Genomic DNA, 13,071 nt, shown 5'->3' with positions numbered 1-13,071 from the left:
AGGCTCCATGGCATTTTTTGCTTTATCTGTGCAGCCCAGATTTCTTAATACTTGCCCTTCTGTTTGTAGACCCACTGACACCATTGTGGTACCGGTCTTTGGTAGCGATTTTAACTCCACCCCCCTTTTTTGCTGAGCACTTTTGCCACCCTCTGCCTTGATTTCCTGCTCAAAATCTCATCACTAGGGCTTAGGGCCATAATAGTTAGTTCAACCACTTCCTGTTCCCCTGTCATTGTTGCTATTGATGCATTGGAGATTTTTCTCAAGAAGGCATTTGTCTTTGATTTGTTGCTTTTCAAAATGTTTTGTTTCTTTGTTTTTGTTTCCTTCTTTTTTTGTGATGAGATCTCTTTCAGTCTTCGCTGCCTCCGGGATTCTCGCTTCCTTTCTCTTCTTCCACCGACAGACTGACAGGGATTTGAGTCCTCCACTTCTATGATCGACATTTCTTTTTCTTGTGTTGAAGGACTGTGCAATGGTGTTGACTCCAATTGTTCTTCCTCTTGAACACCCTCCCCTACACTTGCCAGTCACCTGAATTCTCCTAACACTGATTCAGAGAGTGGCGAGTCATCCATCTGTGAGTTATGCTCCTCTACGTTCACTCTTTCGTTTATATCACTCCTTCTTTGGTTCATATTCTGTAATTGTGATAAGATATTTTGCATGATGGTCAGAACGATCTCGTCCTCTTTCCTTCTTGCTGCCAATGTTTGTTGAATTGCTGATAGATCTAGGTCTTGCTTGGTTGTCTCGACTTTTAGATCCTACAACCTGTGCATTACGATGGTATTTATTGCATTGCTGCAGCCCACCACTGATCCATCCAAGGTGGCCATTTCCTTTGTCAATTCCAGGAGTGTACCTGTCTGTGATTGCACTTCTCTCCTCAGTAGTTCGAAAACTGAGACTGAGGAGTTGAGGGCATAGTTCAGTGCTGAAATGGTGTTTTCGTTCACTTGGTTTCCCGATGAGCACTTTTGAGCAGTCTGCGGACTGTCTGAATCTATATCCGGCATTCCTCCTTTGCCATCCATTCCCTCATTCACAACTTCAGAGCTGTTTTGATCCTTGTCCAGGTCCGACATATTCAACCTTTCTGGCACCGCTGAGATTTCATTTAGATAGGAGGATGACGGGGATACAGTAAAATCCCTTCTAATTCTCTTTCTTGACTGTGGTTCATTATAATTATTTAAAGCCAACTCCTCATTTGCACTTTTACTTCTTTTTTTCCCAAAATGGTCTTCTATTTTCCTTTGGATTTTTCTCGTTGTCACCGTAAATTCAAGACCTCTTTTCCAGTTGTGTATGATGGGATTTGAATCTCCTTCTGGCTCCCCTCTCCTTTCCGGTGTCGGGGTTCAGCTTCGGCATGAACTAATGCTTGATTGTTTTGAACCCCAGGCGGGGAGTAAATATCCCCCACAACCTGAGAAGTGGGGCCCTTCTGATGACTTTCTACAATTTTTGACCCCATTGTGGGCTCTTCCCATTCCGGGGTCCTCCGGTCATCCTGCAAAGGGTTGCTCCGCAGTTTCATTCTTTCCGTATGTACAATTTATGTTTCCTTCATGGCACGACTCTTTACTATGCGCTGCCTTTTCTTACTGACTTTCTGATTTTGTTTGTTTTAATGCGCCCAGGTTAGCTTAGCTTCCCAGGCACTCTAGACTCTTAAGTAGAATGTTTTCACCAAATATGTCTTGTGTCTTGTACAGCGTAGTTGAAGGTGCTCCGACTTGTTAGATTTCCCAAATCAGTCCGATTTATGGACTTATCGGAGATACACTGGGTTGTGTGGGTTACGTGGCGGGAAGGTGATTGTTGTTTCTATTCCGAACGGGATCAAAGGAATTAGCTTCCCACAGTCTCCCGATCGATCGCGCTAGTTTGGTCCGATTAAAATGCTGCTAAGCCATGCCCTGTTTTGCCAGCTGCTATGGTTACTATGCGGCGTGTCTTGTTTTACAGTTTACAGTTTTCCACTGTCTTCCCACGAGGGTGTAGCCTTGGGATCGGGGTGCTTATCTTCCTCAATCTCCCTTTCCCCGCCTAGCGAGCCGCTATATATCGTACCAAAGTTCTGAAGCGTGATCAGTCTTTAGTCGCGTGTCTTGCCGCCATTTACCTGCCATTTACCCGCCACTTATCCGCCACTTACCTTAAAATGTTCCGTTATTTGCTCACCCGCTCATGCTGAATCTGGACCTTCCGACCTTCCGGTCCTCCTCCGGACCACGACAGACCACTTGAAGTCCCCACTTGCTCTGCGCGCGTTCTGCGCTGCAAATGGAGTTCAGTAGGTTCAGGCTCAGGTCTGCATATGCTGGCTCCTCCTCTCACCGAATGACACTGAAAAAACACTGCTCTCCACCACGACAGACCACTAGAAGTCCCCCTTGCTCCGCACTGCAAATAGAGTTAAGTAGGTTCAGGCTCAGGTCTGCATATGCAGGCTCCTCCTCTCACCGAATGAGACTGAAAAAACACTGCTCTCCACCACGACAGACCACTTGAAGTCCCCACTTGCTCTGCCATGTAGTTCACTTTATCAAAGTTAGGTTTTTCACCTTCCTTAATTTGGCAAAAAGCCATAAAAAAGGAGGGATTAGGGGGAAAGTTATAAAAGGGGTTCCTCCCATACTTCCTGGTATGATTCACCCCCCCACCCGGTGTTCTCCTTCCGCAGTACAACACCCCCAGGGTCGGGATCAGAAAGCGCCTGCCTTTCCCTGGCCACATGAGGAGGGTCCCAGACCAGGCTTCTGGGGAGAATCCCATCAGATTCTTCACACTTTGTAATTGGGTATTTGTGTGTACGTGCTTGGTTCTGTAATGGCTGGTATTAGTATATTCTGCAGTGTACTCGTTTAACCCTTAAATAACAACTTTGCAGAAAGCATTTTTTTAATTCTAATATTGAAAATGGAAAAGGAGAAGATGAAGTCTCCTCTGCTGTCTAAATTGGTAACTGTGAAATCAAGAATCCAGGGCTCAAATCCCTGCCTTCCACACTTCACACATTATGTGATCTTGAGTAAATCACTTTTCATCACTGTGCCTTATTTTCCTTAAATATCTATAGGGAAAATCCGCATTGATATGGGTTTATAATATATAGTGTTACTTCATACATAAGCATAACATTAACCATTTCTATAATGAATGGTGGTGGGGATGGAGGATGCCAAGTCAGGGTCTTTTGTTGTGCGGGTGAGAAAGCAGGGTGGCAGGTATGGGTTTTGTGGTATGTTGGGAAGGGAGTCAGCAAGCCAGGTATAGTCTTTTGCTGTGCCTGCGCGTGTTTGGCTCTTAAAGAATTCGTTGGTAGAGCAGAGTTAGAGGGGCTGACTTTGCTATAACCTATTTTCATTGGTCTGGAACAAAAGATGGGATGGTACGGGAGGAGATGGGATGAGATGGAAGATGTATCCTGCTGACACATGGTGAACTAGGACACAAGGAAACTTGAGCTCAAATCCCAGCTTTCCAATTTCAGCAAAATATATTACCTTGGTGAAATCATTTTACTTTGGTAAATGGGGGAGGTTGGCTTGGTCCGAGTTTCTAAGAAACCAAAAAGATAACTGAAAGTACGTGAGAATGTCTGAGTGGAGAAGAGGTTGGTATTGAGTTTAGTTGCCCTGGAGGTTGGGCCTCTGTATTGTGGGCTCCGGCCAATTGCGTGGGCCATACAATGTTACTTGCCCCCTAAGTCAAAAGTAGTTGACAGTCCTCCCCTGTTCCCCCGGGCACCTCCCAATATCTCTCCATGCAGTTTTCAAGTGTGCCCGCAGAAGATTTTCTTTATGCCTTTTTGCAGATTTTCGGGGTATACCCTCCCCCTACCGAATTTTAAAATGCCTCTGTGCTGCTTCTGAGTGTGCCCATTGTGGTTTTCCAGTGTGCCGACTGCAGCTTTCCAATGTGCTCCTGCAGAGACAGAGTTGGGGCCTTTCACCTTTTACAGTGGAAAGGAGCCTCGAGCCTCAGGGAGGCCCCCAGCAACTGCCCGCATGTTGCCAGTCAGCAGTCTTATAACACAGCAATATATTCCTTTCTATATTACTTTTCTTCTGGGGCATAAAAAGTATGCTTTTCAGCGTGCGCCATAAAAGATGTGTTTGCTGGTGCTCTTCCGGCTGCCAATTCTCTCTGACTCGTCTTTTAACACTGGTTCCTCCACATCAGCTACTTGCTGACAAAGAAGGATGTATAGCTTTCCAGTGGGTTTTAGTCTTTCAGCTCCCATATGGCTGGACTCTCGTATATTTCTTTGTCCATGCTATAACATGTGCACCCCATGGGTGTCTGGACTGTTTTAGGCTCTAAGCAAGGGGGGAGCAACCATCGTGTTGAAATGGGCCCGTACACGCAGCTCTACAATGTGTCTGCACGACAAGTTCCTTTCCGTTCCTGATTCCTTGCCTCGTGGGCTCACACGAACGCTGGTCACAAACGCGCATCACGCCCCCACACAGCCACGTGGAGTTAGCACAACGTTCTTCTGAATTCGGGGTACTCCTCTGTGACTCTTCGGTGCAGAGATGTTGCCTGCCCTCCAACCCCGCCCCGCCTCTTTTAATCTCTCCCGGTGCCCCCTTTGCGACCCATCCCATATTGATCACCTCGGCAGGGATGCTTCGAGAACCGCAGAGCCCACCCCGTCGCCTCTGATGTGCAAATTATAGCTCATGCGAGAAGCTCACTCAGGCCGGGCTGGCTGCAGCTGCTAAGATCAGTAAGGAGTTTGCTCACCCTTCCCCCAGCAGAGGAGACATGACACCTGCCAGAAAGTGGCTTACATACATTCTGTTGGTTTGGTCAGAGGCGACACCTGCTCTTCCGGGACTCGAGGAGTCTGTATGTGTGCGCCCAGGTCCGGGTGAGCGTTTAATATCACGCGAGAGTTGCTGTAACTGCTCAGAACAGTCTGTCGGAATCGGATCTTTACACAGAGGGGAATTCTAGCGAGGTTATAGGGGAACCAGATGACCCCCTAACACCCTCGTAAGCGCCCTGGCACAACGGCATCATCACCTCACGACGGGGTTTTTGATAGAGAGCTTGTGTGCACCGAGGCCTTTCTGTTGATGCTTCCCAGTTGCACAAACAGAACCCAGCATCGTTTCATAAGTTCCTATAATACAGGGCTGCCTGCCTGCAATATCTGTATAAAAGCCTGGAAATCGTGTTCTTATTACAGGCTAGATGTGGCATCACAACTGACCTGTAATAAGAAAATAACATCCCAACTCCTGGGCAATCAGTTATTACGCTTGCTGTCAGTGGTGGAAATGGACAAAAAGGGGGGATCCCACAAGGGCCAGGGTGGGGCCAGAGTTTGGAGGAGGGGGGCGGAGATTGCATTTGAATTCTGCTCAATGGAAATCTTCAAAATAATCGTTTGAAAATGGGGCAATTTATTTCATGCTTCTTCTTTCCAAAACCCAAACTACAATAATTCCACTTGAAATCACTTCCTTGGCAGTGGAGCACCCAAAATACTGTTGGTAATGTAGTGATTGTTAGTACATTAAGGGATCCATAGAAATGCAGGAGGCTACCAGGGAAGACCATTGCTGAGATGTTATATATAAAAAAAACTGGTTGTTAATCGTATGACTTTGTGCCATTCCTTATAAAAAAAAAAGGATCCATGTGACCACTGCGCCGCCCATAAAGTCGACCTTCATTTTGTCGACTCCCATTATGGCGCGGCGCAGTGATCACATAGATGACTGTTGCCGGCATCTGCCTACCCGCCTCCCTCCCTTCCCACTTATCTTGCGGCGGCACACATTAGAAGTGTGCCGCCGTCTGTCCCTTAACGTGGGTCAAAACTGGTACCACAGGGTGCATTTTTTTCACTTTTATTTTTGTAATTGTCCCCCACTTCCATCTAAGGGAAACAGTGGACACCCCCGCAAACCCTGACCCCCACTATACCGACTAAGTGGAGCAGGTGACACCCCCGCTCCCTCTAGGCGCAGTAATGGGGGTCGGGTTGTTTGAACTGCCCAAAGGCGCAGTTCTAGTACTGGGTGACATTTTTTAGTCGCCATAATTGTACTAACACTAAAAAACAAGTGTTATAGAATGTGTTTGGCCGGAGCATGGGTTGGGCTGGTCACTTGCTTATATCCAGGGCGGAAGTGGGGGTATTTCTACCCATGTAGTGAAAATCAAAAGTTGGCACCAATTAACCCACAGTTTAATTTCCTAATTTCTGCTGTCAGCACAATATAAGCATTCATTTGTGATTCAGTAGTTTGATGAGCATATAACATCTTTATAAATACAACCTGTGATTTAACACAAAGGAAGGAGCACAAAATTGACGGGGTATTTGTGTGGAAGTCTGACAAACACATTTCAAAGAAAACTAGTGAATGCAAGTTTAAATAGCATTTTTGAGTTTGGAAATTACATTTTCTTCTATGCAAGTCTAAGATGCACATTTGGAAAACAATTGTGGGCCCAGCATGTAGAAAGCCTGCTGTTAACAGTGATGGCCCCCACCCCAGTGATAGTCATTGCCCATTAATTCCCGGGGTATTTGTATTTGTTTTATTTATATAGCACAGACCAGGCCCAAGGGCAACCAGGCGCATATCTTAGAAGAACGTTACAGGCATGACATATAGTTGCAGTGGTTACAATAAATTAAGAACAAAATATACAATTGACGTTACCATTCAGAGCAACAAGCAAAATATGCAATTGACGTTACAGTACTGAGCAACAAGCAGAGCGGTAGTGAAGGAGCAAAGCATAACAGGGCCACAGTGGGCCAGCCATAATCAGAAGAACTGTTGTTTAGTGAGATGTGGCTAGCCAGAGCTTGGCTTTGTGTTTGAATAGGTTGAGGTTGGGGTGTCTCTTTCAGGCCAGAAGAAAGAAAACAGGCTAAGCAAATATAACCTGCAAATGCGCAAGTGCCGGCTGGGGATAGGACAGAGCAGATTCGATCACCGAGCCCCCAGCTGCCCTCATCAAAGCTGGGGGCTTGGTGAAGCCTTGTCAGGGTTGAGGCAGGTCGGGTCCGAGATAACAAGCAATAGATCTGTGGACTAACAGGCTTTGCACTAGTATTTTCCATTTCTGTAGACCTCATAATGAGGATGTCTCGTGTGTTAATAACAGATTGTTGCACCTGCGAGAGGTAATCGTCTCCAGATCTTAGGCACAGGCCATCGTATCATCAGGGATTCACAATCCATCGTGGTGTCTTATGAGCAATGCATTGTAGCCTCAGTGTGCGGTGGGCCCATTGCCATATAGAAAGAGTTATGTCTCCCATGCACACTATCTAGAATTGGCAAGCCAATACATGTTTAAGGTAATTAATCATACACAGAAGTATGTTTACAGAATCAATTCAATATGTGCAGATGCATTCAGGAATGAAGTATCAAGACAATTTTTAATAAGATAAATTCACAAAAGTAAACACAAATATGAGCTAAACGAGTTTCGTGAGTGAATCCCTTCATCAGGAGCATATTCAATGAGATGTTTCATGTATCCACAATTCAATCTACAATTAAAGAAATAATAAAAGTGTAAAAGAGTCACTAGTATAAATTCACCTGTATATGGGGTAAATCCATCCAACAACAACAGATAGGTAGAGGTAGCCAGAAATTCAAGGAGACTATTTGTAACTAAGGACATCTCTCTTGTAGTAACGAGGTCTGTAAAATAAAAGGGGGATGGATGGAGAAAAGGTAGCACAAAGAGAATAGTAACTATAGAGACAATCTAATAGAAATTAAGAAATCACGCTTACCTCATCACATGAGCTACTGTGCCAAAATGAAGCACTACAGGGCTAGATATCCGATGGCGAGCTACTAAGGCCATTGTGTTCTGACACGATCAGTCCAGGTAGTGCACAAAACTGTGGAAGACCTGTCAAAATACCAGAAAATAATGTAACTTGTGCAAGAGATATAAGATGGACAGTGTAAGGCTGTGGTGGTTAGGGAAGACCCACTTACCAGATCTAAAACAGGTATGTCTCTGCTGATAGCTGTCCCTCCAAAAAAGAAGTTCACCACTGTAATGCAATGCCAGATATGCCGAAGGTCTTCTTCTGCCTAATTTAAATTGAGTGGAATAATAATCTGCGTTGTCAAATACTGTGGATAAATCAAGCAGACCCAGTGCGAGGCTTTCATTATCATTGTCTTAGGCAATAACCAGACCAGAGTCAGAACCTTGTGCTGGTCGGAAAGCAGATTGTTTTGGATCCAGAAAGCAAACAGATTCATTACAATTTTTGCATTTGAGTTACTATAACTCATGTGAGTAGCTTGGCCACAAATGATACATTTGAAATTGGCCTATAATAGTCCAGATCATGCCTATCGACACCAGGTTTACTTTAGCAGGGGAGAGATCTGGGTGGTCTTTAACATTATCGGAACTAGATCTGCTTGCAATGAGATGTTGAAAAGCTCTCAAAGAGGGTAGAGTTATGGGATTAGACAAAGCAACTTCTTGTTAATCATTGTTGGGAGACAGGCATCCACATTGGAGTGTACCATTTTAACACTTGTAATTAATTTAGCTTATTCTTCTGATAAAAAAAAGCATGGAGGTAAACTCAATTCGGCTAAAGGGATTGTGGTCTTGTCTGTATCACAAAAAAGTCTGAAGTAGTTTCTTGGGATTCAATTTCAATGTGGATTTTCAGGATCAATTGATGGAAGAACTCATGCGATCATAATGTTTGTGTGGGGATAATATATGTAGTGAATGCTTTGGGGCTCAGTTTGTTCCTGATTCTAAAAATCTCTTTTGTTGTTGAAAAATATTAACATGAACTAATGGTGTGTTGCAAAGTTGATGTTATTCGATTATAATATGTTTTTGTACAGACAATTGCCTGTGAATCAATGGGCGATAGATGCAGCCTTTTTTCCTGTTACATTTGACTGCCTTCTAATCAGCCCAAAAACAGGGTCTCCCCTGGAGAAATGCTACACAGTTACGATGGTTGTGGCATATGGCTGATGTCAGACAGGCATGGTATCTTCTCAATGGTTAGGATGGTGTAACGCCTAACTTGCCCTAGCTCTAAAAAAGGAATGTTCCCTAATGAATAGAAAACTCTGCAGTGGGGACTTACCGGGTTACTCCGACATAGATGGACCCCGTAATTCCTCCTTGCAGGAACCCATCCCCGTTCCCATTTGATCCCTCATAGGACTCAATGGGGAGGGAGGTAATAACGGGCAGATTACATCTGGCCCGTTATTGCCTCCCTCTTCCCCTCGTGGGACCCTGAAAGCACGCCTGGTTTTACCAGGCGTGTGATCCGGGTCCCGCGATGGGAAGCGCGTAATTGGCGCTCCCGGAATGAAGGGGGCCGGTCCCGTACCGGCTCCCTTCATTGAGGGAGCGCCAGCCTTATAATGAGGCCCTAAATCTGTAATTCCAAATCAAAATACGGTCTGTGGCAAAACCTATGCTTGTCCTCACTTCTACAGAATAATAGCGGGAATGGTATTTAGCAAACGCAGTAGTGTACCAAAATAAAGTTTGTGACAATGGAGCCTTTCTGCAGCTTCCCCAGGTTTAAGGCACTCAGGATTATTAAGTTCCACAAGTCTCTCAGGTTTCACTTAGCAAAGAAAGTTCACTTGGCACAATGTTCACTTGTCAAAAAGTTCACTTGGCAAAATAAGTTCACTTTACTTTTTCCTGGTGAGTTCTTGAGGCTTCTCTGGGTCTGCTTTCAGTGAACCAAGAACCCCTTTAGATCATGCAGCTCTTTGCTTTCAATTTGGCTCCCCTGGTTGTGGCGTAGTTGTCCAATTGCACGGTACACCCATTACAGGTTGCGGAACCAGTTGCTTTATAGTTAATATAGTTCTCTTTCCTTAAACTGGGGTCTCTGCAACCAACCTGGACCAATCTCCCACATGGTGGGCATCCCAATGCTTTTCCAACACTCTTTGCTTATTCTGGGGTCCCTGTAGCCAACCTGGATCAATCTCCTGCCTGGTGGCCACCCTGATGCTTTTCCAACACTCTTTGCTTATTCTGGGATCTCTCCGGCCAGCCTGGATCAATCTCCTGCCTGATGGCCACCTCAATACCTTTCCAACACATTTTGTTTGCTCGCTTACTTCAATACACACCGAGCTCTCACTGCGCTTCACTCACTGGTGGTGTTTCCTTCATTCTTGGGTTAACGTCTTTGTTATGAGGTCAGGGTTTCGCCACCTGCCCCTCAGACACTCATGGGTTCCTGCCCTGGCCCAGGGGAACAAGCATTTAATTTTTACCACTGTAACAAGGGATCAGCACGCCTCTCGGCTCCCTTCTTTGGACGTCTCTTCTTTGTTGGAAACATGGGTCTTTGGCCACGCTTCTCCCGGATGCTTCCTCACACAGAGCCTCGGCACCTCGGCATCCCCGTTTCTTCCAACTGGTCCTGGGCAGCCACGTCTCCTCAGCTCTCCTCCCAACTCGCTCTCTTTGCTTATTGCTAGTGTTCCTTGTATACTCTCCTGAAGACTTCATAGGCTGCAGGTGGGCATGGTTGATTTCAATTGCCTGACACTGCCTGGCATTGTTAGTGGGACATGGCCTAAGAAGATGTTGATGTGCCTCTATATACATTTTCTTCGCCCCAGTACCACAGTCGTGTTTCTCATGGGAAATCTGTACTCCTCTTGAATTCCTCTTGTTCATGTACTTGAGTGATACCTGGGGAAAAAGAAGATTGTGGGCCTCATCACAAGTTGGCCGGTATCCCTGCTGGGATACCGCCCAACTTTATTTGCGTTAGCGCCCACCCACCCACCAGTATTACCGCCGGATCACGGGTTGGGCACAAACTGTTACACCCCATTCCACATTCCCCATTGGGCCCAATGGGGACTTTTCAGTGCAACTACTGCGACAAATCAACTTCAGGAGCACCACTGGTCCAGGGATGAATATCGTTTTCCTAAACCATCAATCAACCCCATACCTCTAGTACACCAGAAGGGATCCAAACAGATTGGAATACAAGTGAATTATAAGATGACCTTGTCCAATTTTGGTAACGCAGATGCAACGGCAGGCTTATCTCTGCAGGGTCATGGATTATTGGTTAGTTGCAACACAGTGGAAATACAATTCTTACCCAATGATAAAAGGGACTGTGCAGTCAAGGTTGTATACAAATATCTACTTTATTAGTACTACAACAGACAGTTCTAGCACACTACAAATACGACCCACCGTGCAAAGGAACACAGAGGACAGACAGTTTCACGAAGGAAAGGGATGCACTGACAGGAGGGTAGTTGGTAAATTAATCAGTTTTACTGTTCAAGATTATTTGGTTTCAGTGCCAAGGGGGAAAAGGGTTAAACTGTCTCTAGGGGCCCTCGGAGAAGCATCAGGGGCAAAGAACCACAATGTACCTGGTGCTGAAGACGTTCTTGGTGCTTGACAGTGTTGAGGCAGTTCCAGGGTGCTTCGCAGCCCTCGAGACAGAGTTAGTGGCAGGAGACAGCTGCGGGTCCAGGCGGCAGGCAGTTCGGCAAGAAAGGCAGGATGGATGTCTGCAGGCTGTCCACTGCGGCAGCTCGGGGCCAAGAATCTTTGTCTCTGTGCTGGTTGGCGGATCTGGAATGCTGGTTGAGATGTCTCGGACAGCTCTGGTGACTGCAGCGTGACAACAGTCAGCGGTGCAGCCGGAGGCGGTTCGAGGACTCGACTGTCTCGAAAATGTCCTTTAAAGATGGACGCTGAAAGATGCCTGTGTGGTACTCCTCCTAGCTTCTTCGCAGGGTTTGTTTCCTTCCAAGGCAGACGGCCCAAAGCTCAGGAGCATGTTTGCAGGCAACAGCCTTGTCCTTAGTTTAGATGCTCTCCGGCACTTCCCACCTAGGAAACTTGCTGCCAGAACCTAGCAGGGCATGCTGTATGCGGGCTGGGTACCGGTTCTGGAGCTGCTGGATGGGTCCTCTGAGTCTATCTCCCTCTGTTCCCTGGGAGATGTTTAGGGGAGGGATCGTGCTTCCCTCTTGGAACTCCTGGCCTTCCTTCACTTGCGGAAGATGTAAAGTGGACTGTACCTTCAGCTCTGGTCCAAATTAGTTCTTCTTACGCCTTTCGAAGTCTTCAGATGATCTGCTAAGTGTGGGGTTCAGCCCTCTTTTAAAGCCAAACGGGCCTCAGTGATTGGTACAGGCTAAGCCCACCTTAATTAACCAATCCTGGGTCCCCACCAACAATCTTCTGTTATGCAGGAGGTCAGGACCAGAGTGCTCTGCAACAGGACAGACAAGGGTTGACAACATATACCTAAGTCCCACCCATCTCTGTCTGTTGTAGAACACAGTGGGGGTCATTCTGACCCTGGCGGTAGAGGGTTAATGGCACCAGTAAGGATGCCGGTGCCGTTAACCCCCTACTGCCCTATTACGAGGTCCCTTAGCGAGTCCCACCAGGACTGGCTGGTTTTACCAACCTGTCATAGCAGGACCTGTTAAGGGATCATGGAGCTAATAACGGGCCCGCAAATTGCGGGTCCGTTATTAGCTCCTTCCCCATTCCCATTGAGCCCTATGGGGGCTTATATGGGAATGGTTTTCTGAATGGGGAGTTAACGGGTCCTCCAAGGTTGGAATGACCCGGTAAGTCCCCATTCAGAGACCCCGGACCCGGGTTTGGAGGCAGCCATGGTGCTAATAACACCATGGCTGCCTTCAAACTCGGAATGACCGCCAATGTCTCTCTGGTTAACTGAGCCCTCTGTGACTCTTGGTTAAAGCAAAGGGTTCCCTTGAAGTTTGTGCTAGGAGCAGACCTCCTGTCTCCCCAAACCACATACTTCTCTCTGAAAGGGGTCTGCTCTGCAGGGGCCCCTGCGGTCACTGCTGGACCCAGATAGGCCATTCATTGCTTTCATACAGAGGGGTGGGAACTATCTTCAAGTTGAGACATTGCATACCAAAGGGGTGTTATTTCTGCCTTCCTGTTGTCTCTTCCGGCAACCAAGCTTCTTCTCTAGGCTTACTTCAATTATCTTGTTAGTGTGCACTGCCACCAGCC

This window comes from Ambystoma mexicanum, chromosome 2p, assembly GCF_040938575.1.
Source record: "Ambystoma mexicanum isolate Mex_15411 chromosome 2p, UKY_AmexF1_1, whole genome shotgun sequence".
Taxonomy (NCBI): Eukaryota; Metazoa; Chordata; class Amphibia; order Caudata; family Ambystomatidae; genus Ambystoma; species Ambystoma mexicanum.
This window is presented reverse-complemented; position numbering follows the sequence as displayed.